This window comes from Rattus norvegicus, chromosome X (assembly GCF_021556685.1).
Source record: "Rattus norvegicus strain SHRSP/BbbUtx chromosome X, alternate assembly SHRSP_T2T, whole genome shotgun sequence".
NCBI lineage: Eukaryota > Metazoa > Chordata > Mammalia > Rodentia > Muridae > Rattus > Rattus norvegicus.
Genome location: NC_141554.1, coordinates 140,130,143 through 140,154,508, shown reverse-complemented (window position 1 = coordinate 140,154,508; position 24,366 = coordinate 140,130,143). Strand labels below are relative to the sequence as shown.

The window sequence follows — 24,366 nt, the reverse complement described above, 5'->3', positions numbered from 1 at the left end:
CAGAATGGTTTTACCAGTCTGCAATCCCACCAACAATGGAGGAGTGTTCCTCTTTCTCCACATCCTCGCCAGCATCTGCTGTCACCTGAGTTTTTGATCTTAGCCAATCGCACTGGTGTGAGGTGAAATCTCAGGGTTGTTTTGATTTGCATTTCCCTTATGACTAAAGATGTTGAACATTTCTTTAGGTGTTTCTCAGCCATTCGGCATTCCTCAGCTGTGAATTCTTTGTTTAGCTCTGAACCCCATTTTTTAATAGGGTTATTTGTTTCCCTGCGGTCTAACTTCTTGAGTTCTTTGTATATTTTGGAAATAAGGCCTCTATCTGTTGTAGGATTGGTAAAGATCTTTTCCCAATCTGTTGGTTGCCGTTTTGTCCTAACCACAGTGTCCTTTGCCTTACAGAAGCTTTGCAGTTTTATGAGATCCCATTTGTCGATTCTTGATCTTAGAGCATAAGCCATTGGTGTTTTGTTCAGGAAATTTTTTCCAGTGCCCATGTGTTCCAGATGCTTCCCTAGTTTTTCTTCTATTACTTTGAGTGTATCTGGTTTGATGTGGAGGTCCTTGATCCACTTGGACTTAAGCTTTGTACAGGGTGATAAGGATGGATCGATCTGCATTCTTCTACATGTTGCCCTCCAGTTGAACCAGCACCATTTGCTGAAAATGCTATCTTTTTTCCATGTGATGGTTTTGGCTCCTTTGTCAAAAATCAAGTGACCATAGGTGTGTGGGTTCATTTCTGGGTCTTCAATTCTATTCCATTGGTCTATCTGTCTGTCTCTGTACCAATACCATGCAGTTTTTAATCACTATTGCTCTGTAATACTGCTTGAGTTCAGGGATAGTGATTCCCCCTGAAGTCCTTTTATTGTTGAGGATAGCTTTAGCTATCCTGGGTTTTTTGTTATTCCAGATGAATTTGCAAATTTTTCTGTCTAACTCTTTGAAGAATTGGATTGGTATTTTGATGGGGATTGCATTGAATCTGTAGATTGCTTTTGGTAAAATGGCCATTTTTACCATATTAATCCTGCCAATCCATGAGCATGGGAGATCTTTCCATCTTCTGAGGTCTTCTTCAATTTCTTTCCTCAGTGTCTTGAAGTTCTTATTGTACAGATCTTTTACTTGCTTGGTTAAAGTCACACCGAGGTACTTTATATTATTTGGGTCTATTATGAAGGGTGTCGTTTCCCTAATTTCTTTCTCGGCTTGTTTCTCTTTTGTATAGAGGAAGGCAACTGATTTATTTGAGTTAATTTTATACCCAGCCACTTTGCTGAAGTTGTTTATCAGCTTTAGTAGTTCTCTGGTGGAACTTTTGGGATCACTTAAATATACTCTCATGTCATCTGCAAATAGTGATATTTTGACCTCTTCTTTTCCGATCTGTATCCCTTTGATCTCCTTTTGTTGTCTGATTGCTCTGGCTAGAACTTCAAGAACTATATTGAATAAGTAGGGAGAGAGCGGGCAGCATTGTCTAGTCCCTGATTTTAGTGGGATTGCTTCAAGTTTCTCTCCATTTAGTTTAATGTTAGCAACTGGTTTGTTGTATATGGCTTTTACTATGTTTAGGTATGGGCCTTGAATTCCTATTCTTTCCAGGACTTTTATCATGAAGGGGTGTTGAATTTTGTCAAATGCTTTCTCAGCATCTAATGAAATGATCATGTGGTTCTGTTCTTTCAGTTTGTTTATATAATGGATCACGTTGATGGTTTTCCGTATATTAAACCATCCCTGCATGCCTGGGATGAAGCCTACTTGATCATGGTGGATGATTGTTTTGATGTGCTCTTGAATTCGGTTTGCCAGAATTTTATTGAGTATTTTTGCGTCGATATTCATAAGGGAAATTGGTCTGAAGTTCTCTTTCTTTGTTGTGTCTTTGTGTGGTTTAGGTATAAGAGTAATTGTGGCTTCATAGAAGGAATTCGGTAGTGCTCCATCTGTTTCAATTTTGTGGAATAGTTTGGATAATATTGGTATGAGGTCTTCTATGAAGGTTTGATAGAATTCTGCACTAAACCCGTCTGGACCTGGGCTCTTTTTGGTTGGGAGACCTTTAATGACTGCTTCTATTTCCTTAGGAGTTATGGGGTTGTTTAACTGGTTTATCTGTTCCTGATTTAACTTCGATACCTGGTATCTGTCTAGGAAATTGTCCATTTCCTGAAGATTTTCAAATTTTGTTGAATATAGGTTTTTATAGTAAGATCTGATGATTTTTTGAATTTCCTCCGAATCTGTAGTTATGTCTCCCTTTTCATTTCTGATTTTGTTAATTTGGACACACTCTCTGTGTCCTCTCGTTAGTCTGGCTAAGGTTTTATCTATCTTGTTGATTTTCTCAAAGAACCAACTTTTGGTTCTGTTGATTCTTTCTATGGTCCTTTTTGTTTCTACTTGGTTGATTTCAGCTCTGAGTTTGATTATTTCCTGCCTTCTACTCCTCCTGGGTGTATTTGCTTCTTTTTGTTCTAGAGCTTTTAGGTGTGCTGTCAAGCTGCTGACATATGCTCTTTCCTGTTTCTTTCTGCAGGCACTCAGCGCTATGAGTTTTCCTCTTAGCACAGCTTTCATTGTGTCCCATAAGTTTGAGTATGTTGTATCTTCATTTTCATTAAATTCTAAAAAGTTTTTAATTTCTTTCTTTATTTCTTCCTTGACCAGGTTATCATTGAGTAGAGCATTGTTCAATTTCCACGTATATGTGGGCATTCTTCCCTTATTGTTATTGAAGACCAGTTTTAGGCCGTGGTGGTCCAATAGCACGCATGGGATTATTTCTATCTTTCTGTACCTGTTGAGGCCCGTTTTTTGACCAATTATATGGTCAATTTTGGAGAAAGTACCATGAGGAGCTGAGAAGAAGGTATATCCTTTTGCTTTAGGATAGAATGTTCTATAAATATCCGTTAAGTCCATTTGGCTCATGACTTCTCTTAGTCTGTCTACATCACTGTTTAATTTCTGTTTCCATGATCTGTCCATTGATGAGAGTGGGGTGTTGAAATCTCCCACTATTATTGTGTGAGGTGCAGTGTGTGTTTTGAGCTTTAGTAAGGTTTCTTTTACATATGTAGGTGCCCTTGTATTTGGGGCATAGATATTTAGGATTGAGAGTTCATCTTGGTTGATTTTTCCTTTGATGAATATGAAGTGTCCTTCCTTATCTTTTTTGATGACTTTTAGTTGGAAATTGATTTTATTTGATATTAGAATGGCTACTCCAGCTTGCTTCTTCTGACCATTTGCTTGGAAAGTTGTTTTCCAGCCTTTCACTCTGAGGTAGTGTCTGTCTTTGTCTCTGAGGTGTGTTTCCTGTAGGCAGCAGAATGCAGGGTCCTCGTTGCGTATCCAGTTTGTTAATCTATGTCTTTTTATTGGGGAGTTGAGGCCATTGATATTGAGAGATATTAAGGAATAGTGATTATTGCTTCCTGTTATATTCATATTTGATGTGAGGTTATGTTTGTGTGCTTTCATTCTCTTTGTTTTGTTGCCAAGACGATTAGTTTCTTGCTTCTTCTAGGGTATAGCTTGCCTCCTTATGTTGGGCTTTACCATTTATTATCCTTTGTAGTGCTGGATTTGTAGAAAGATATTGTGTAAATTTGGTTTTGTCATGGAATATCTTGGTTTCTCCATCAATGTTAATTGAGAGTTTTGCTGGATACAGTAATCTGGGCTGGCATTTGTGTTCTCTTAGGGTCTGTATAACATCAGTCCAGGATCTTCTGGCCTTCATAGTTTCTGGCGAGAAGTCTGGTGTGATTCTGATAGGTCTCCCTTTATATGTTACTTGACCTTTTTCCCTTACTGCTTTTAATATTCTTTCTTTATTTTGTGCGTTTGGTGTTTTGACAATTATGTGACGGGAGGTGTTTCTTTTCTGGTCCAATCTATTTGGAGTTCTGTAGGCTTCCTGTATGTCTATGGGCATCTCTTTTTTTAGGTTAGAGAAGTTTTCTTCTATGATTTTGTTGAAGATATTTACTGGTCCTTTGAGCTGGGAGTCTTCACTCTCTTCTATACCTATTATCCTTAGGTTTGATCTTCTCATTGAGTCCTGGATTTCCTGTATGTTTTGGACCAGTAGCTTTTTCCGCTTTACATTATCTTTGACAGTTGAGTCAATGATTTCTATGGAATCTTCTGCTCCTGAGATTCTCTCTTCCATCTCTTGTATTCTGTTGGTGAAGCTTGTATCTACAGCTCCTTGTCTCTTCTTTTGGTTTTCTATATCCAGGGTTGTTTCCATGTGTTCTTTCTTGATTGCTTCTATTTCCATTTTTAATTCCTTCAACTGTTTGATTGTGTTTTCCTGGAATTCTTTCAGGGATTTTTGCGATTCCTCTCTGTAGGCTTTTACTTGTTTATTAATGTTTTCCTGTGCTTCCCTAAGTGTGTTCAGGTCTTTCCTGAAGTCCTCCAGCATCATGATCAAATATGATTTTGAAACTAGATCTTGCTTTTCTGGTGTGTTTGGATATTCCATGTTTGTTTTGGTGGGAGAATTGGGCTCCGATGATGGCATGTAGTCTTGGTTTCTGTTGCTTGGGTTCCTGCGCTTGCCTCTCGCCATCAGATTATCTCTAGTGTTACTTTGTTCTGCTATTTCTGACAGTGGCTAGACTGTCCTATAAGCCTGTGTGTCAGGAGTGCTGTAGACCTGTTTTCCTCTCTTTCAGTCAGTTATGGGGACAGAGTGTTCTGCTTTCGGGCGTGTAGTTTTTCCTCTCTACAGGTCTTCAGCTGTTCCTGTGGGCCTGTGTCTTGAGTTCACCAGGCAGCTTTCTTGCAGCAGAAAATTTGGTCTTACCTGTGGTCCCGAGGCTCAGGTTTGCTCGTGGGGTGCTGTCCAGGGGCTCTCTGCAGCGGCAGCAACCAGGAAGACCTGTGCCGCCCCTTCCGGGAGCTTCAGTGCACCAGGGTTCCAGATGGTCTTTGGCTTTTTCCTCTGGCGTCCGAGATGTGTGTGCAGGGAGCAGTCTCTTCTGGTTTCCCAGGCCTGTCTGCCTCTCTGAAGGTTTAGCTCTCCCTCCCACGGGATTTGGGTGCAGAGAACTGTTTATCCGGTCTGTTTCCTTCAGGGTCCGGCGGTGTCTCCGGCAGGGGTCCTGCCGCTCCTGGGCCCTCCCCCACGGGAGCCCAGAGGCCTTATACAGTTTCCTCTTGGGCCAGGGATGTGGGCAGGGGTGAGCAGTGTTGGTGGTCTCTTCCGCTCTGCAGCCTCAGGAGTGCCCACCTGACCAGGCGGTTGGGTCTCTCTCTCACCGGGTCTGGGAGCAGAGAGCTGCTGCGGGCCGGGTTGTCTCTACTTTCTTACACCATGCTCTATAGTTTCCAGTGTACAGATATTTCAGTATTTTGATTCCTGGGTGCTTTATTTATTTTTAATAAGTATGATTGTTTCCTTGATTTCTTTTTCAGACAGACAGGTATTTCTGTAAAACATACAACTAACTTTTATATGTTGGCTTTATATCATTTTCTTTTGGTGACTTTATTTAATAGGTCTAACATGATTTTCAGTGTGAAGAGTCTAGGTTTTTTTCTAGCTTCTCCAATTTCTGGATATACAATTGTTTATAGATGTCCCTTATAGTCTATTTTAATGTCTTCTTTTGTTTCTGTTTTATTATAATTTTCTCTTTTTCTCTGTCATTAATCTAAGTTTGTTCATTTATTTTTTGCTTTGATTCTTATTATTTCTTCTAATTCTGTGTTTACTTTGCTCCTTTGTACCCTAGTTCTGTGAGGTACAAAGTTTTGTCTTTGTGATTTTTTTCTTTTCTTTTTTTTATAGTGGATCATTAGTTTATTAAAATCTTACAACTTTATTTCTATTTAATATTGCAAATTATCCTCAGTCAAAATACCAGTAATCTTAGAAAACAGGATAATGTTTTAGACTATTCTGATTTTATTTTCCCAAGTTTAATTCATAATATAGAATTAGCCATTTTCATGTAAATTTACTTATTTTTTTATTTGGGGAACTAAACAAATGACTTAGCAGTTAAGAGCATTTGTTGTTCTTCTAAAGAACCTAGGTTTAGTTATCTGTTCCTATTTTTTCAAAAATTTTTATTGGATATTTTTTATTTACATTTCAAATGTTATTCCCTTTCCTGGTTTCCCATCCATAAGCCCCCTATCCCATCTGCCTCCCCTTCTTCTATAAAGGTGTCCTCCTCCCCAACCATCAACCCCTTCCCACCTCCCTGCCCTGACATTCCCCTACACTGGGGGGGTCCAGCCTTGGCAGGACCAAGGGCTTCTCCTCCCATTGGTGCTCAACAAGGCCATCCTCTGCTACACATGCAGCTGGAGCCACGGGTCTGTCCATGTGTAGTTTTTGGGTAGTGGCTTAGTCTCTGGGAGCTCCGTTTGGTTGGCATTGTTGTTACAAAACGCTTCAGTTCTTTCAATCCTTTTTCTAACTCCTCCAATGGGAATCCTATTCTCAGTTCAATGGTTTAGTGCTAGCATTTGCCTCTGTATTTCTCATGCTCTGGCTATTCCTCTCATAGACAGCTATATCAGGCTCCTATCAGCTCAGCATGTACTACTTGACTTCATCAATATTGTCTAGGTTTGGTGGCTGTATATATATATATATATATATATATATATATATATATATATATATATATATATATATACATGGGCTGGACCCCCAGGTGGGGCAGGCTCTGAATGGCCATTCCTTCCATCTCTGCTCCAAATTGTGTCTCCATATCCCCTCCTATGAATATTCCCCCCCTTTTAAGAAGGACTGAAGCATCTACACTTTGGTCATCCTTCTTGAGCTCCATGTGACCTGTGGAGGGATGGCTCAGTGGTTAAGAGCACTGACTGCTCTTCCAGAGGTTCAGAGTTCAATTTCCAGCAACCACATGGTGCTGTAATGGGATCCAATGCCCTCTTCTGGTGTGTCTGAAGACAGTTACAGTATGAAGATATTTTTTCTTTTAATTATTTCTTTTAGTTTTGAAATTATAATTATAATTTAATCACTGTATTTTATTTTATTTTTCTTTTTTTTTTCTTTTCCTTTTTTTTCGGATCTGGGGACAGAACCCAGGGCTATTTTTCTTTTTATATTTTGAGACAAGGCATTCAGGAACCCAGGGTGGCTTTGGAGTTGAGAATGACCTTGAACTCCTGACCCTCCTGCTTCCCCTTCCTGTTGCTAGATTTACAAGCATGCATGGCCATGCCTAGCTCAGTCGTTATAACTTTCCTTGTTTTAAAGATTTATTTTGTTATTAATTATGTATATGTATGAATCTGGATATAGCTATGTACACATGAGTGTAGGTCCCTACGGAACAGAAGCATCAAATCTCCTGAAGCTGGAGTTAAAAGTTCTAGGAATTGAACTTTCATCTTCTACAAGAGTAATATGCACTCAAAGTATTACTTTTGTTATTTCCTACAACTTTAGCAAGAGTTCATGTTTTTTTTTCATTTAGATTTAATCTTAATCCAGTTTTAATTACTGCTTGTTGAATCACATACTATTTAGTTTAGTATTTGTACCTTTTTTGTTCATATCTTTCTGTGGATTCATTTTTCGTTTCATCCTCTCTTTATCTTCAAGCCTGGAAACCTTCCTTCTGTCTTTACATCCTGTAGTATACATAAGGGACCACTATAATTTTTAGATTTATGTTACTACATTTATTCTCTTTTAAATGATATTTTCCCTGAAAAAATTTACGTTTCCTTACATGGAGATATATTTTCTTTAAAACTTAAAAAGTTAAATCCATTACCAGGCTTAGTTGGTCATACTAACAGAAGCATGAAAGACAGTGGGGCTGAGAGTAATGAAAATTATGACAGCCTGGCTCAAGAAGTTTCATAAAGGAAGAATATTTGTATATTTTGGCAAAGAATGCAGCTGGTTTTTTACCATGGTACTTAGAATCTGCCTGAGGCTAAATTAAAGCATTCTGGATTAACGGTGTTGGTAGAGGAGATTTCACGACAGCCTAGGATTAGATATGTCTCATGGTTGCTAATGATTACTCTTATGCAGATCTGTAATGAAAAGAGGCAAGTTGAATTAGGAAAAATACAAAATGTACAATTTGCAGACAAAGGGAGCACCAGGAAGTTTAATGGAGATCAGTGCTCAAGTAGATAACAATTTTAAAGAAAAGTCTGAAGCTAAATGGAATAAAGGGAGTGATGACCTTAGAGGACAAGATCTCACTCAATTAACCTTCCAACTGGTGTAAAGGAATTAAGAAAAAAACTGGAACAATGAAGGAAACCATCAAAAATAAAAGCTGATACAAATGTAATTGAACAAGGGGGCCATGTTCTAGAAGAACGTGGCAGTTTCAGTCACATGATTCTGACTTTAGAGTCCCTCAAGGGCTAAGGAAACACTAACACATGTGTCAGGAGTCTTCCTAAATGGAGGTCAGAGAGGCCATTGCATGAAGCTGTGAAGATGAAGCCTGAATTGCTTGGAGATACCCCAAGATATTGGAGGTGCCAGGCTGTGGAATATCTGTCAAGAACTGCAGACCAGGGGTAAAGCCAGCCCAAGAGAAAAAAAGTGGGGTGCAGTCCACAAAATTGAAAGGAGGTGGAGATCTTGTTATGCAGTTTGAATCCAAATGGAAAGACCAAAACCTGATTTAAATTATAATTAGCCAAATTTTTATTTAAGTTTATTTATTTAAGTTACAGTCTCCCCGGTATGATTTTGGACCATGGCCAAGCTTATAGTATACATGTGTAGGGGACTTTTACAGGCATGTTACAATACTTCATTCCTTTGGAATTTACAGCTGTGTAAGGAACCATGAGGAATGACAAGGAGCCACCTCACTTTTGGCTACATGAGCAACTGCCTCACTCACCCTGGACACAGCAAATAGTGGGATTCACAGAGATCAGATCAAGTGGTTAATCATCTCAGAACAGTTTTACAATTCTGGGGATAGGGGGCAAGTAGTGAGAATTGATAGCAGCTTGTTTTTTATGAATTTAGAATGGGTGCCTAGCACAAAATGGAGTTTTTTTTAGCCATCACAATCTGAAGAGTGCTTTGACATCAGACACGAAGATAAAGAATTTGGAGGTTTCCCTGCTAGTTTTTGAACTTGCTTTGGTCCAGTATTTCTTCACTTTTGCAAAAAAAATGTATGTCTTGTACCATTGAATGTTGGAAGTATGTGATATGAAATTTTTATTTTGATTTTACAGAGGGTTACAGTTAAGAGATTGTATGAGTCTCAGAAGAGACTTTGAATTTTGAAGTTTTAAACAGTGCTGAGACTATGATAGACTATAGGGACTTCTGAAGTTAAAATAAATGTATTTTGTGTTATGACATAGCTACAAGCATATGAGGGGGCACAGAGGGGAATATATGGTAGTTTGAATAATAATGACCACCATAGTGTCATATATATTAGAATGCTTAGTAACCAGGAGTAGCACTATTTGGAAGGATTAAGTATAGACTTGTTGGAGGAAGGGGTATCACTAGGCATGGGGTTTTGAGATCTCTAAAGCCCATATCTAGCCCAGTTCTCCCCCTCTGTTTATGGATCAAGATGTAGCTCTCAGCTACTACTCTAGTTCCTATCTGCATAGTACCATGCTCTTGGCCATGATGATAATGTACTAAATCTCTGAAAATATAAGCAAGCCCCCAATTAAATATTGTCTTTCATTAGAGTTGCATTGGCCATGGTATCTTTTCACAGCAATAGAACCAGTAACTAAGACAAATACTATTAAAAATTAAATTACATTTATTTATTTTGGATATGCACATGTGCCACAGAATAGGTATGGTGACCAGAAGGCAGCTTGTAAGAGTTGATTCTCATCTTCCATTGTGTTGGTCCTGGCAATCTAGATCAGGTTGTCAGTCTGGTGGCAAGCACTTTACCTGCTGAGCCATCTCACTGGCCACTATAATAGCTTTTTAAAAGTGTTTTTCTACTATTTCAGTTTCTGGATCATCTCAAGGTCATCACCCCCTCCAAATAATGGTTTACATTTTCTTGATTCTTCAAGATAGTAATTTTGGATTGTACTGTGCCTTTTGTCCAGCAATACTTGGGATCAAATGTAGGTCTTTCACATACTTGTCAGTGTGCTCTAACGCTGAGTACAATGCCAAGCCCTGGATTGTATCCTGAATGGATGGCATATTATGAGAATCTTCATTTTTAATAATTCTTGAAGAATGTTAGGCATTTGGTAATAGTAGGTTCAGACCAAAATTCTGCCCTACCTTATACTACATGCGGTTCAAATCTCATTTCAATTACTTAAAACAATCACAAAATTTAGATTTATCTTTCCCACGAGTCCTTGATAGGTGAGTCTAAGATGTCATAGTTCACATTCCAAATTGAAGAATGCATCCCTTTTCTGATGTTCATGTGGCTTCAACAACTGCCTATTTGCAATGGCTTTTTTTGTTTGTTTGTTTTTCCCTTTCAGGACAGTGGTGAATTGTTTATATCCTCCAACATATCACTCTACAATTGTGGTCCAGTATTAAAAAAAAATCAATGTGAGGTAAAAGTAGAAAAGCATATGCCTGTGAACGTTGCTCTTCGACATTATGACCCCTGCTATAATCTACTTATTTTTATTTTTGAATAGTTATCAAGTGATTGAAGTCTACATCTTTACAATGATATCATCTATTTATGATACAATTCATAGTTTTAAATTGGACAGTTCATTGAACATTAAGTGAGCTTTCTGATGATCCTCAGATATTTACAACAAAAAGCACAATTAAATTTAAGACATTTTGGTCACCTTAAAAGGAAAACTTTTATACATACATATATACTATATATACATATACATATATTTATAATACATACATATTTGTTCCATCCAGACCACAGTTTCCCTTCTCTCCTCTTCTCTTCTTAGTTCCTCCTCTGTCTCCCCCTATCCATTTCTTCATGTCCCTCTATCCATTCCTCCTCTTTTTCTCTTCTTGAAACGGTTAGGCCTTCCAGTGATATCAATCAACCATGCATATCAAGCTGCTTCTATTAAGGCTGGACAAGGCAGCCCAATAGGAAGAAAGGGGTCCCAAAAGCAGGCAACAGAGTCAGAGACAGCTCAAGCTCCCCCTGTTAGGACTCCCACAAGATAAAGCTATACAACCATAGCGTATATGCAAAAGGCATAGGTCAGGCCATGCAAGTTCCCCGTTGTCAGATCAGTCTCTGAACCTTTATATGCCCAGATTAGTGGTTTCTGTGGGTTTTTTTTATAGTGCCACCACTCCTGGCTTTTAAATTCTTTTTTGTAAGATTTATTTATTTATTTATTTATTTATTTATTTATTTATTTAATGTACACTGTTGCTGTCTTCAGACACACCAGAAGAGGACATCAGATCTCATTACAGATGATTGTGAGCCACCATGTGGTTGCTGGGAATTGAACTCATAACCTCACATGCATGTCATGGTACACACCCTGTATATCCTTTAATATAGTAAAAAAAAACTGTAAAAGAAGTCTCATAATCTTACTTATTACCAAGCTGTCCCCTACTACTATGACCCAGATTTAACTAAGTAAATACTTCTCTCCTTACTGTGTTTAGACTTTCCTGTTCTGGGCTTTAATATGAGTGAAATTGTATTTTTTGAGGCTTTGGGACTGACTTCCATCCATATTGCAGTGCCTTGCTCCTTTTATGTCTTGAATGGCAATCTATTATAGTGCTGTAGTGCATTATTTTAGAAGGATAAAGGTATCACTATTTAGCCCTAGCTGGCCTTGGACTTGCTATGTAGACCATGCTGGACTCATATCCAGCTCTGTCTACCTCACAAGTACTGGGATTAAAGTTTTACACCACACAAGGCTGCTATAGTATATTCCTTTTTGTTTATTCTTTAATGGGATAGATACAGACATCTGCAATTGTTTGCCCCTTTTGAAGTGATGAAACATGTTGCTATGCACAGTCATGTGAAACTTTCTGGGAACATATGTTTTTTTTTCATTCGGGACTTAGCAATGTAGTGGGCCAAAAATCAACCCTCTGTTAAATTATTTGACGATGTTCAGGATGGTTTTCCAAACTTGAGAGCAAACTTTGGATTTCTAATTGCTTAAGAATTTAGACTTTTTGCATCCTCAACAACACATTACTACCTGACGATTTTGTTTAGCCATCCTAGAATATGTTTAGTGGCACTTCACTGTGGTTTTGTTTTCTATTCGTTCTACTAATAACTATTGATTTTGAATATCTTTTTATGGCTTATCAGTCATTTGTATATCTTCATATTAATTGTTTAAATAAGCTGCTTGCAAACATGGTACTTTTCACATTTTTGGAATGTTGTCTCCCTTTTAAGACTACTTAAAATTCTTCTTTCTGTTTATTAAAAATAAGTTTTTCCTTGTATAATATATATCCTCTCTTTATTCTCCCAGTTCTTCCCTATCTCCTCTCCTATAGAAAACAAACAGGCCCCTAGGGAATAAAAGCAAAATATAATATAACAAGACAAAACAAAAACAAACATATTAATAGAACAAAACAAACAAGCTGAAGAAGAGCACAGAAAAAGTGCAGACATCTGTCTCATTTGCACACTCAAGAATCACCACACTCAAGAATCCCACCCATAAATACACTGAACTTGAAGCTATGATAAATGCACAAAAGACCTACAGGGTGAAAAAAGAGAGGAAAAGATATAAACAAATAAAATTGAAAAGATAATATATTTTAAAAAGAAAGAGAGGACTTGACATAATGAAACATGGCACCTGCAAAGATGCCATTGAATTCGTTTTCTGTTGGCCACTACTGCTAGGGATGCAGCCCAGTTTTAAGAGTATTTTCTTTCCCCTGTGAGACTCCCTTGGAGAAAACTAAGAAAACTAAGTTTTCTTCTACAAGTGGTTATCCATTGGAGATAGCTTCTGTGTTAGGGTTGGGGTATGTGTCTATATCTTCTTTTGGCTATAGGACCCCTTCTGGTGCAGATCCATGATGGCCCTATGCATACTGTCCCAGTCTCTGTGAGTTCCTATGTGCATTGGTCCTGATGACTTAGAGGACCCTGTTCTTTTTGTGCTCTCCATTCCGTCTGTTTCTTACATGTACACCTCTTCTTCCATGGGATTCTATCACATTTACATATATTTGAGTTTCATATTTTTTGGACATTATCAGAGTATAAACTTTGAATTTTATTTTTCTCCTAAGAATCTTGTTCTTTTATTCTTTTAGATTTATTGTGTGAGTATAATTGCTTTCTAAATTTTACTTTTTCGGTGTATGAGTATGTTGTGGATACACGTGTGTGTGTGTGTGTGTGTGTGTGTGTGTGTGTGTGTGTGTGTGTGTGTGTAGGGTGGCCAGAAGTCAACTTTGGTGTCATTTCCCTAAAGCTATCTATCCACTTTTTCCTTCACATAATTTCTCATTAGCCTGGAGATCTCTAGGTCAGACAATCTCAACAGATCCACCAGTCTCTGCCTCCCTAATGCTGAGATTTTACATGTACTCCACCATGAATTTCTTTATGTTAGTACTGGGGAATCAACCCCTTATGTTGAGTTTTTAAATTTAAATTATTTTATCTTACGTGTATGTGCTTTATCTTGATGTATACCTACCTGCCTCTGGTACCTGCAGAGGCCAAAAGAGAGCATTGGACCACCTGAAACTAGATTTACAGATGGTTGGTTCTGGAAATTGAATAGCTGTCCTCTGGAAAACAGCTGGTGCTTTTACCTGGTGAACCATTTCCCCAGCCTCAGGTCCCTTTGTTTTGTATGACTGAGAATCTCAAAAGACATGTTTTTTATTTTTTGGTGACTATTATTTTCATTGATATATGTATGTATCTGCCTGCACATATGTACATGCATGCAAACACATACACATGAAAGAAAATAAGTGGAAACACACCTTAGCTTGGAGTCCTTCCTATGCCTACCTCTTGCCATCCTGTGTTTAATCCTTAAGCTTATCTTTTCCTCTCTCCAATGCATCTTGTCTTCCTTCATTTCATTAATCATTGTCTCTTTAATCTAATGGAATGTGTCCCTGAGCCAGTACTGTTACAAGGGCTATAGCCAGGCATTTTGCATCAACACATGCAAATCTAGTTATATCATTTAGGAGGCTTTTTCAAAATATGGATTTCTGGTATTAGCCACAGTGTTGTCCATAGTGAAGGCTCAGACACTTGCATAATTAAGTATCACTTTAAGTTCATATTCATGAATATCCATAGCAGTACTGTTCAAAATAACAAAACCTCTGTAATTCTTTATGTTGTCTCATGTTAAAGGCATCTAATGGGTTAAGCAAAAAGAAGTGAAGTAGCTGGGAGGTGGTGGTGCGCACCTTCAATCCCAGCACTCGGGAGGCAGAGGCAGACAGCCTGGTCCACTGAGCAAGTTCTAGAACTGCCAGGGATATTATATAGAGAAACTCTGTCTTGAAAAAACAAACAAAGCAAACCAAAATAACAGCAACTACAACAACAACAACAAAGTACCCAAAATTAGTGAGCGCACCATGCCCTCAAACATGTATGGTCTACATATGCAATCCTCTGGTTCTCAAATTCATCTCCCACTCTCCAGGCCTTGTGGTAGTTTCTTCCAGTCCCCTTTGAACCATTATTTTATAGGTTAAATGTCTGGTTCTGGCAAGCTTTTTTGAATGATTTTCCAAGCTTGTTTTCAAAAGCTTGCCATTTCCTTTTAAGCCCCTAGGGACTGGTCATATGGTAGATGGACTTCACTGCTTTTTTTTTTTTTTTTTTTTTTTTTACCTTGGGCTTTACAGAATTTTATCGATATCCACACAAGTGGAAACCTCCATATGTGTGTAGTTTGATGGTACCGCATTCGCTCAGGGATTGACCTGGCTACCAGCCCCTTCCCAGATTCCCTTGAATCTGCCCATAAAACCCGCACACAAGCACGCGCGCGCGCGCGCGCGCGCGCGCACACACACACACACACACACACACACACACACACACACACACAGTTTACTTTACAACTTGCCTTCTTGGCACAATTGCTAAGCATTACTGTCTCCTGCTTGGAAAAGTGTGCCCTTGTCAACATTTTTATCTCTGTCTCTCCACCTGCTCTAAACTTTAGTGGATAGTCCACCTAGGCCCTGTCAAACATCCCTGACCACCCATCTCTCCACCTCCCCTAAACTTCAGAGGAGAGTACACCTAGCACCTGTCAAAAAGATCGCTGACACCCTTCTCTCCACCTGCCCTAAACTTCACTGAATACTCCAACAAGCCCCTGTCAAACATCCCTGCCAACACTTCTCTCCACCTGACCTAAACTTCAGTGGCTAGTCCACCTAGGCCCTGTCAAACATCCCTGGCACCCTCCTGTAACAGTGGCCACAGACCCCAGCTTTCCCCGAGACTTCACATGGTTGCTGTGTTCTTCTCTGTACAAAACATGGCAGAAAAACCCTCTCTCCTTCCTTGCATCTTCCTTCTTCTCTTGGGAGTCCCACCTGTATCTACTGCCCAGCAATTGGTCCCTGCCTTTCTTTATTGATAAATCAAGAACCAATTGTGGAACAGGATCTTAGCATCAGCTCTGCCCCCCTTCATCTCCATGCAAAGCTTGCAGCTTCCCATCTCAAGTTGCTGGCTGCTCATTGTTGTGATGGTCGAGAAAACTCCAACTTCTGACCTTAATTCCTGCAAACTCTGACCTGACCCAGTCCTCACAAGTGTGTAACTATGGTTTTGGTTTTGATTGTTTTTTGTTTGTTTGTTTGTTTTTGTTTTTGTCGTTGAGACAGGGCATAGCCCTGGCTGTGCTGGAACTCTCTCTGTACACAAATGCTGGCCTCAGATTCAGACATCTACCTGCCTCTGCCTCCCCAGTTCTGAGATTAAAGGCAAGTACCACCATGACGGTCTAATTCAGACACAGAAGGATGAGGCAGTTTCTCACATAGCTGTGCATTCCACCACGCTAGAATAATTGTGGTTTTCATGTTTAAAAACATGTATTCTACCCACATTGGTAAGGCATGTCTCTAATTTGGCTTAGAGACTGACTCTTCTAGCAGTCTTAACAAACTTGGCTAATTATAATCTGTATTGAGTCTGGGAACTTGAATTTTATTTCACTGTCCCTCAATGTCCTTCGGTACTCTGGCCCCCATCCCACACTAAACCAGCTAGTATTCAGGCACCTGGCAAGTTTCTAGCAGTTAAGGCATAAATGACAGGAAAGATTTCTCTATAAAAGGGAATAACCATTTCTGAAGGCTAAGGCAGACGTAGCTAGGGAAAACACTCTTTATATAAGTGAAAAACCGTTTCTAACCACTAAGGCAGACATGGCGGCAAAGAACGCTCAAAAACGGGAAGAACTATTTCTTCCCTGCTAACGTAGAAATAGCTGGGGAAAACTCTTGATGAAACGGAATAACAATTTCTTAACTGTGAAGGTAGAAATGGCTAGGGAAAAAAAAAACTCTCGATAAATGTGAAAAAACGTTTCTAAGGGCTAAGGCAGAAATGGTGCAAAAGAAGAACCGTTTCTAACAAATAAGGTAGAAATGGCTTGAGAAAAACTCTCCACAAGAGTGAAAACCTGTTTCTAAGTGCTAAGGCAGAAATCGCTATGTAAAACAAACAAACAAAAAAACCCGATAAAAATGAGAAACCGTTTATAATTGCTGAGGTTGAAATTGTGGAAAAGGTCTAAATGGCAAAGAAAAACTCTCAATAAATGTGAATAATTTCTAAATGTCTGAGGTAGAAACGGCAGGGGGGGAAACTAAATAAAAGTAGAAAGCCGTTTCTAACGGCTAAATGAGAAATGGCGCGAAAGAAAAAAATTTTTGATTCAAAAGTGCATCTTGAGCGCGGGCATTTACTTTTTGAATTTGGTACTGAACCAATCAGAGTGTGGATTCTGAGTTACATCACAGCAGGTTTGATTTTGTACTTCCCACAATTCTTAGAGCCCCCAACGGTCGGAAGGACTTAAATGCAAATACTTTTCACCAATGAGGAGTAAGTATGTAGGATAGGGAGGTTCTCTAGTTAAAGAGAAGATGAGAGTAAACATTATCCATGTCAATCATCTTAGCCACAACCAATCTAGGTCCGTGGAGGTGGTACCATAAACTGCCTATAAAAGGAGGCTCACAGGGTGCTCGGCCTCCATTTTGTCTCAGCTTTCGGGGTGTGCTGTGGTAGATTCTCTGTGCTCCAGAAAGCTAAGGGGCTGGTTAGTTCTCGAAACAAACAGGACAGCACGGTGACAAAAAGGTGAAGACCAGTTGTGAGTAGTGAAGGGGAGCTTCCACTGGGAGCGTCTACATTTTCTGGCAGCCTTGACCAGGAGTGTGGGCTCGACCAGTGCAGACCGGACCAGACCGGACCAGACCGGACCAGACCAGACCAGACCGGATCGCAGCTTAGACTGGGTGCACTAGCGGTAAGCATGTATGGGAAGTGTGGATTCATGAGGAGCTTTGACTGGGAGAGACAGGAGTGTCAGCCTTAAGAAGCTGTCTTTGGGGTTGGGAATTTGGCTCAGTGGTAGAGCACTTGCCTAAGTGGTTCGGTCCCCAGCTCCGAAAAAAAAAGTAAAAAAAAAAAAAAAAGCTGTCTTTAAGATTTATTTTAGTTCTTATATTTCATACAAAAATTATATACATTCAGTTCTTAGTTATATGTAGTATGCTCTTTATACATATTTACAGACTAATATATTTCCGTAATGGTATAAATTTATGTAAGGAAATAGTATTGTGTATATGCTTTTATTTCCTAAGTCTCTATGTGAGAAAATATACTGAAGCCCACTTTACTCATTAGAATTTTTTTTTTTTGAAAAACAAAAAGTTAGGTTGAGGTCTCAATGGGTAAAGCCGGAATGTGTGAAATTCCAGCACTCCAGAGGTGAGCACAAGTGTACAGTGATGTATCCAGTTCAGAGCACTGAGTGCTCTTCATAGAACCTAGGTTCAATTCCCAGCACCAAAAAAAGGCGGCTAAGGGGCTGTAACATCAGTCCCAAGGGATCTGTTGCCCTCTTCTGGCCTCTTTGGGTACTGAATGTGTAGCATATACAGGCATACATGTGGGTAAAACACCCATACAAGTAAAATATTTTTAAAGGGTAAGGTCGGTAAGCCTTATAAGGTTATCCTATGCTTTGAGGTTCAGCTAAATTGCGCTCTCACCTTAAAACCTGATTTTCTTTGTTTTATTTGGTTAATTACTGCGTTTGGACCCTCTTGTGTATGGTTTTATACTTTGGTGGTGTTTTCAATTTAAAAGTATGACAGAGCATCTATGGAAATCAGGATAACTTGCAGGGTTCACCTAACATCCCCTGACCATGGGAAATGGAAATGGAACTAAAGCTGGTAAGTTTGCAGGGTATCTCACGTCTCAGAAAGCAAATGTGTGAATATTCAAAAGTTTGGGTCAGTAGAATACACTTGGAAGTCATGTGGTTGTAATGGGTCTTTTTGCTTGGTTAGCTTTTAGTTTTCAGTTTGAGGACAGGGTTTCATGAAGGCTAAACTGGCCTCAACCTCACTATGTAGCTGTGGCTGGCCTTGAATTCCTGATTCTCCTGCACTGGAATTTTAGGTATGTATTACCTCTCCCAGCCTTTTCTGTGTAGTAGTAAAGTTAGATATTTTATGGTAAAGTTGTATATCAATTTACAAATTCTGCTGGAATGCCCAAAAAGGTCTTGATGAAATAGACTTGACCTGCTAGAAAAACACTGGGCATTCATTGCTCACTATATAGTATTTAATAATTTCTTTTTGGTGAATTCAATATGAAGTATGGTTTATTTTGAAGGGAGTGTTCGTGATTTTGATTATGTAGTCAGAATTAAAATGTGCTGCTTACCTTATGTTATCTTTTTCTCTGCATATCTGCTTCCCGCCTCCCAATCTGTTTTCAGAAGTTCTTCTGAGAAAGAGCACCAGTGTCCAAGCCAGGTAGTGCTTGACTACCTACTCACAGGTAAATGCTCTCACAGGTTTCTGTAGAATGTCCTTTAGAGAATAACGGAAAACTACTTTTGTGGCCTGCTTATAGTTGTGTAAAATGAAGAAGATAGAATGGGTACCCATTTTTAGAAATGAGAAATTCAGAGCATATGTATGCTGTGAGAAGTTCAAGATATTTTACAGAGGATCAGCCATTCCTTCCCCTGTGCTATCACTAAATCGATGTTAAAACTCTTTCCCTGAATGTGCAAAATACCAACAGTGATGGAGTCACTTCTGGAGTGTTGCTGTCCCATTCTGGGTTAGAGACATTGTCTCTACAACTCGCACCCCCCCAACTTATGTTTTTGTTTATGTGCATGTGCACATGTATGGAGGTCAGAAGAGTAGTTGGATGCCTTGGAACTGGAGTTACAGGTGGCTATGAGCCACCTGATTGTGGGTGCTGGAAACTGAATTCTGATCCTCTGTAAGAACACTATTTACTGTAAACTGCACGCCACTCTCTAGTTCCACAATTTACTCCCCGGAGGCATCCTTTCCCAGTTACTACTTATTGACTTGTGTGCTGTGCCTGCCACTGAGAAACATTAACATCCTTCTGCTGTTCTCACGTCACAAGAATGAATTCTGAACAATAAGCCACTTTTTTTAATTTTAGAAAATCTCATCGACAGTGGAAGAATTGCCTGAAGTGGATTGTAAAAACAGAACTGCAAGAGTCAAGAGAGTGTTGGAGGGAGTGTTCAGGTACCTTTTTTGGGTATAACAATGTGATTTTGAAGAGGAAGTGAGATGGGAGGGGGTAGGGATGTAAGGCCTATATAACAAATGGGTGATAGCACACATGGCAGCTTATTGGTTTATCCCACTCATAGCATGGATTTGGTAAAGAGGTCCAGAAGTCATACATAAGCAATATAAATAGTAAATAGGCCAGTTCTGCAAACCTTCACCCTTCCATTTCTTTTGAAAATGTTGCTGAGACGCTAAGGCATTCTGGGAGTGTAAATGTCACTTAGCTTATTTTCACAGTAGCTTTTTGAATAATCTGTCTACTAAGCTGGTTTCTAACATTTCTATATTTTAAACTGTTGTTTAAATTGTCAGTGAATTCCACCATTGGAACCCAGGAAGGATTTCTGCTCTATTTGCTAAGGCACCTTGACACCCGTGTCTCCCATTTTGTGTAAAAGAAACAGGGATGAATGGATTTCAGTTGGGTGTGACACAAAGCATCAATTTTAAGTGAACGTCACTGAATGTTGGCTCGATATAATAAGTGTTCTTTCTTGTCACTGTTTAGGCCAGAGTCTCTGTTCCATACAGCAGCAAATCCTAAGGCTTGAGTGGTAAGCACATTGTATTTGTTATGTTTTAACTTAAATTATTGTTTGAGGTTTATTCCCCAGGTGTGTAGAGGTCCTGAACCTGAACTTGATTTTATCTTTACTGTTAGTTTTCAGCAAGATTCCTTTTTAATTTGATGTTTATGCATGTTCTGCCTATATGTATATATGTGTTCCATATATATATATATATATGTGTGTGTGTGTGTGTGTGTGTTCCATATATGTGTGTGTTCCATATATATACATATATGTATATGTGTGTGTGTGTGTGTGTGTGTGTGTGTGTGTGTATATGCCTATTGCCTACAGAGAACTGAAGACATCTTCTGATCCCCTGGATACGAAGATAGAAAAATGGTTGTAAACTGCCATGTGGGTGCTAAGAACTGAATCTGGGTCCTTGGAAGAACAGCAAGCTCTTAACTGCTGAGGGATCTCCCCAAGACCCAGGATTTCTTTCTAATATGTTACAGAATTACCTTTCAATTTAAGATTGAAGCATTCAGTATATTGGAATACAAAATTTCAGACTAGAGACACTTCTAAAGAAAGATTATGTTTTAACAGGGTGAAAAACAAGACAAACCAACCCTCAAATATTTAAAATAGAAACTAAAACTTCTTTTATACAGCACACTGACATTTCAAAGCTGATTTATCCTGAACTTAGTTACTTTAAAGCTCTAGAAAGTAGAGGTCATTGTTGCTTCTCTTCAAGCAGTAGGCTGAGGCCAGAAGTATTTAGAGAAAGCTTTATCTAGAATAGCCTAGGGGAGCTTGCCTGCCTTGGTCCTTCATGAAGTGGTATGATGTAGATGCTAAATTCTTCACTAAGCCATAACTAATAAGTGGTATTTTCCTATTGAATGAACTTTGTGTATCTACTGCACAGTAATATTCAATCTCTTCATTGGGAGCTGTTGGAGGAAAGCTTGAGAGTAGCTTAGTGGGTTATTTTGTTACTAAGTGGTAAGTGTTAGGATAACATTCAAAAGTAGTCATGAGGTTGAAGAATATGAAATGGAAAATCTCTACTTGGGTGGATAGCATTAAAATTTGGACAACATAGGAATAGTGAAAGTAACCTTATTCAGAACTCAGGGTAGAGTACCAAAGCAGTTCAGATGTTTCCCTTGCACCTTAACCATGATCTACTTTGTAAGTGATTCACAGGTACTTGGAGTTTTAATGTGTTAATCCATGGTGTGGTTTTATCTCTGAAACTTTTACTTAGATTAAATGTGTCTTCATGATGCTTATTTTATATGAGTACCAGAGAGAGTTTAGATTGCAAGGGTAATTTTAGGTCAAGCCTATGGATAATGGCTCTTTTGTGGAGGAAAGGGGCATTTTTTTCATAGTACTTCATGAAAAGGCACTATTTACACAGGAGTTAATAGGCTCAAATTTTAATTTAAAAATAACTTCCAAATTATAATTGCAGTATGTGCTTACAAGGAAAGTCTAGAGACTACAAAAAGTAGTGTTTAAAAACAATTGGCTTTTGATAGGAAAAGAAAAATCGGATATGTGGGATTTTTCCAGTTTCTCAGATATAAATGCTCCCATACTGAGTAGTTTTAAACAATTATGATGACATAGGGGAATACAAATTTAGGAAAAGATACACAATTGGTTCACCTGGGTCAGCTCTAAACAGCATTGAGTACATCTAAACTTACCTATGGTCTAAGTATCTAGTCATGACCACTCTGAATATTTTTATTATATTCCAATGTTTTTATGAAAATATCCATATTAGTTCAGAGAAGATACCTTTAAATTTATACACTCTCATTCAAGTGTCTTCATTTCTTATTTCTAAACTTTAACTTCTATAGTATTTAGGCAAAGATGTAGTAACTAATGGAACTTAAGGATTCCATTTTGTTAAACCAAATAATCTAGACAGCTTGGTATTGTGGGCAATTTTAAAAGCTGCGTAGTTCATGATGCTGAGATAACAGCAGGCGTAGAAGCAGTAAAAGACAATGGTCTTCACAGTACCTTTGGCAATTTGAAGCTTGATCCCGTCACTGAAGGTCCTATGAGAGTGTGAACAAGTGAAAAGGAGGTTTTTGGGTTTTTTGTTTGTTTGTTTGTTTGGTTGGTTGGTTTTTTTTTTTTGCCTAGTTCATATTATCGTTTAATGTGTGAATGGGACTATGGGAACTTACTGCCTCTCATGGTAGGAACAGGTAGGTCTACTTGAGGATCCAAAAGGAACTATGGAACATATAATTTAAAAAATTGTGCGTGCCTAAGGCCTAGAAGGAGCTGATGAGGTCTCATCAAGGCTAAGTGTCAGATTCTTGAGGTTGCCCAAGTGAAATAGAAAAATCTAGATAGCCACAAGTGCCCCTAGAAAGCCTCATGCTGCTTAATTCCTAAGCACTTGAGATGTGAATGTTCCCTTTTGGGTTTTCTCTCACGGTTAGCATGGAGGCTTTGCTCCCCTTACTCAGGTCCTGATAACTGGGGAAGCACCTCACTAGATGATGAAGGGCAAGAAATAACTCCTGAGAGCATCAAGGGGAAAAGTGGGAAGGAGGTATGATTGATGCACAAGGGGCATATGTAGCCTGCTACCCAGTGATTTTTTTCTTCCCCAAATTTGGTCTCTTTCAACAGATCTCCATTCACTGTTTCCAGCTGTGCTGAGTGCCTGTCTTAAGATTCTGATAAAGGTGAGACTGAGAGCTACAGAAGTGAAGCTTTGTAAAGCACACATTTTTTTTATTCATAAAAACAAAATAGTTGGGGCTGGGGATTTAGCTCAGTGGTAGAGCGCTTACCTAGGAAGCGCAAGACCCTGGGTTCGGTCCCCAGCTCCGAAAAAAAGAACCAAAAAAAAAATAGTTATGGGTGAAGATTTGAAAGCTTATGTGAATATTTATTAAAACAATCTAAAAGTCTAGATGGTAATAGGTACTTGTATAATATAAATGTGTGTATACACACACACACACATACACACACACACACACACACATATATATATATATATATATATTACATTTTTTTACTTAAAACCATACATGCCATCGAGATAGCTCATGGAAATCCCATCTCAGTGAGGTCAGGTTCTTTCAGGGTTCTGACCAAAGCATCTCTGAATATCCCTGGATAATATTAATGCAGATCATTTGAATTAATCTAATTTCTCCAAATGTTTATCTTAGAGTTTTGGCTTACCCTGTTTATTCTGTCTGGAGTTTTAATCATCTCTAATATGCAGATTGAAGGGATTGGTGGTATCATTAGCTCAAGACCCCCAAGACTAAGTTCTCAGCACAAATGGAGTTTATTTGCCCCAGAGGGACAAAGAGCAGGGAATAAGAGACAAAGACAGGAGATAGAGAGGGAGAAGAGGAAGGGAACAAGGGAGAGAGGAAAGGAGTATTTGTCCTGGAAGGGGTGGGGGCAATGACAATGAGCTGCTTTTAGATAGAGAGGAGACAGATGTGGCATAGTAAAATCGCAGTTTAAAAAGGTAAAAGAAAATCTATGTTAGAATGAGGTGTTTAAGTTTTTGCAGTTAATTAGGTGAGCCAAAGCACTAGTTTGATTGTTGGACTTAATTACTGGTAACTGAATCTTGGAAGTCAGCCTCAGGAAGAGGAAGTGGCCAAATAAGGGAATAGAGTTTGGGGACAGCCTTAGGAATGTAAATTGTTAGCAAAGGTGAGGTTATAAGGGAGAATGGAAAGAATAAACAGCTCTCTCCCCTTCCCTCTCCCTCCCCCCCTCGCTCTCTCGTTCTCTCGCTCTCTCTGATTGTCTATTTCTAGTTCACTGACTGAGTTGCAGATGAGTATTTACTGTTTAATACACGAATTTCTTGAACCAAAAAGGATGCTTATCTCAAATACCCAATAATCCAACATAAAAATCCAATAACTGGATTTATGTCTCTTCACGTTTATCTAACTACATATAAATAACCTTGGTTTTTCAGGCTCCAAAGAAAGA

The 24,366-nt window shown here is 38.8% G+C and overlaps 1 protein-coding gene across 2 annotated transcripts in view; it reads left to right on the top strand.

Annotated features, from left to right (window-relative positions):
* The first annotated feature begins 17,151 nt into the window (after positions 1-17,151).
* Positions 17,152-24,366, top strand: part of Usp26 (ubiquitin specific peptidase 26) — a 46,812-nt gene continuing 39,597 nt past the window's right edge. The window contains 6 exon segments of one of the 2 annotated variants that reach the window (NM_001106948.1): positions 17,152-17,333; positions 17,407-17,502; positions 18,997-19,055; positions 19,704-19,792; positions 20,349-20,394; positions 23,026-23,081. The gene's annotated coding sequence lies outside the window, so the exon portion shown is untranslated. 2 annotated transcript variants of the gene reach the window in all.